The sequence below is a fragment of the Solanum tuberosum genome, unplaced genomic scaffold, assembly GCF_000226075.1.
Source record: "Solanum tuberosum cultivar DM 1-3 516 R44 unplaced genomic scaffold, SolTub_3.0 scf00451, whole genome shotgun sequence".
Lineage (NCBI taxonomy): Eukaryota > Viridiplantae > Streptophyta > Magnoliopsida > Solanales > Solanaceae > Solanum > Solanum tuberosum.
The window spans coordinates 404165-406390 of record NW_006239369.1 but is presented as its reverse complement, the minus strand read 5'-3'; the positions used below and the strand labels follow the sequence as shown (position 1 = coordinate 406390).

The 2226-nt window shown below is 43.4% G+C and overlaps 1 pseudogene; it reads left to right on the top strand.

Moving 5' to 3' along the window:
- LOC107058151 (uncharacterized) overlaps nucleotides 1-2226 on the top strand; it is a 7739-nt pseudogene that overhangs the window by 4506 nt on the left and 1007 nt on the right.

The following is a 2226-nucleotide window of genomic DNA, read 5'->3' as shown; positions in this document are numbered from 1 at the left end:
TAGGACGAACCAACCGACCCATCCCAAAGTCCAACTACGAGCTTTTTAACTACAACAACTTAAATATACGCTATTGGAGCATGAATTACCACGACTCCTAGCACTTGACTTGCCCTCCAATGGATCCTCGTTAAGGGATTTAGATTGTACTCATTCCAATTACCAAACTAGTAGAGCCCAGTACTGTTATTTATTGTCACTACCTCCCCGTGTCAGAATTGTGTAATTTGCGCACCTACGGCCTTCCTTGGATGTGGTACTCATTTCTCAGGCTCCCTCTCAGGAATCGAACCCTAATTCTCCATCACCTGTCACTACCATGGTAGGCCACTATCCTACCATCGAAAGTTGATCGAGCAGAAATTAGAATGATGCACCACCGACATGATGGTCTTGCGATCCGTCGAGTTATCATGAATCATCGCGATAATGGGCAGATCCCGCGTCGACCTTTTATCTAATAAATGTATCCCTTCCACATGTCGTGGTTTTTTGCACATATTAGCTCTAGAATTACTATGGTTATCCGAGTAGTAGATACCATCAAACAAAGTATAACTGATTGAATGAGCCATTCGTAGTTGCACAGTATGAATTTGTTTATACTTACATATGCATGGCTTAATCTTTGAGACAACCATATGACTACTAGCAGGATCAACCAAGTAGCATTCCTCAATGACCACACGTGCCACATGAGCCTGGCGAACCCGTTCGGGCATGGTCAGGTCCAAGGCGAGCGCGACCGTCATTCGTAAGGAGCATTTATTTTGCAGAGATAGGAGACGGTGAAGGCCCCATGCCCACTACATCTATCGAACCCGAGAATTCGAGCCGCCGCTCGCAGACCACTCCATCGCACGATGAAGTAAGAAAGGCATGGGATGCGAGGGCGGCTTTTAGGTTGACCCCGCACTGGGAATGCGAGGGGGAAAAAGGCGATCGATTGCACGTGAGTAATGCCTACGCATAAGGTATGCAACAAAGGAGACTGACATCCAACAGGCCTAGATTGCGCTTGATCCGCCACCGAGATGGAATTCGACTTAGGTTGTCACTGCTTGAGGAAAGGATCCAACCTAACCACACAAGTCGAATACCACTTATGCGCCGTGCGTGAATTTCTTCGTCGATGCACTCCCAACAACCGCCCCGACACCCGACATTAAATTTCGTGTATCGACGCTGATGCCTTCGTTGCAAGGCTAATCCAATCCCCATCGATGCGCGCCTCCATCGGGGTGAGAATTTAATCACTTCAAAGGTGTTGGAGGCAGACTGAAGTTCTTGCACGAACACCGCCCTCACCGGCCTATAGATACTGCATGGTCGTGCATGGCCTTACGTGTCCCATGCGTGTAGCCCCTAGAGTTATCCGTAACAGGAGCTCTAGAACTCACCACTCACTCGAAATCACTGTCGTTTGCACACCAAACGAGTATAAATCTGTCGATATAAATGCCCTAAGCAGCATACAGTCACCCCACACACGTCGCCGGCGTGTTTTTGTAGGCGCCCAACGGAGTAGCACACACAAGCCATACATGCCATCAAGCGCCCACGCAGCACGCCTACAAGCCCACAGGACGCCCATGACGTACACTTGCCGTCACCTCAGTCTGCCTCCAATACCTCTACCCCCCATTATATATGCTTAAAATAAAAAAACCATGTGACAGGAGTAGACATCGTTTTTCCAGAGAATCATAATGAACATGTACAACCCAGATATGCACACATTAGCTTCCACAAATGACTTTTATATATATATAAAATTAGCTTTAAACAATTTTTTTTATTTTTCTATTTTTACCAAAATATTCTGAAAAATTAGTAATAAATTAATAAAAATATCGAAAAAATATAATATTAACACCGAAAATTCACTAATAAATATAATAACATCAAATCCAACAATTTTATAAATTTTAATTTTTAAAATGTGACCTAAAAAATAAGAAACCGTAAAAATAAATTATAAAAAAATAAATAAAAGTTGGAAAATATGAAATTGCTCGAAAACACTTCTCAACATGTGAAACTAATGATAGACTACATATTTGTACAAATGAAAGATGTTTCAACATCGTACGAATCATAAAAGTAAAGAAGTTTGGTACAAATAAACCATGTGAGGCGGAAACGTTGAGAATAAATGATGCAACGTCGGCAGACCAATGTGTGCAGGACACAAAAGATGTTGGCAGGCCACGTCCGACGTCGGTT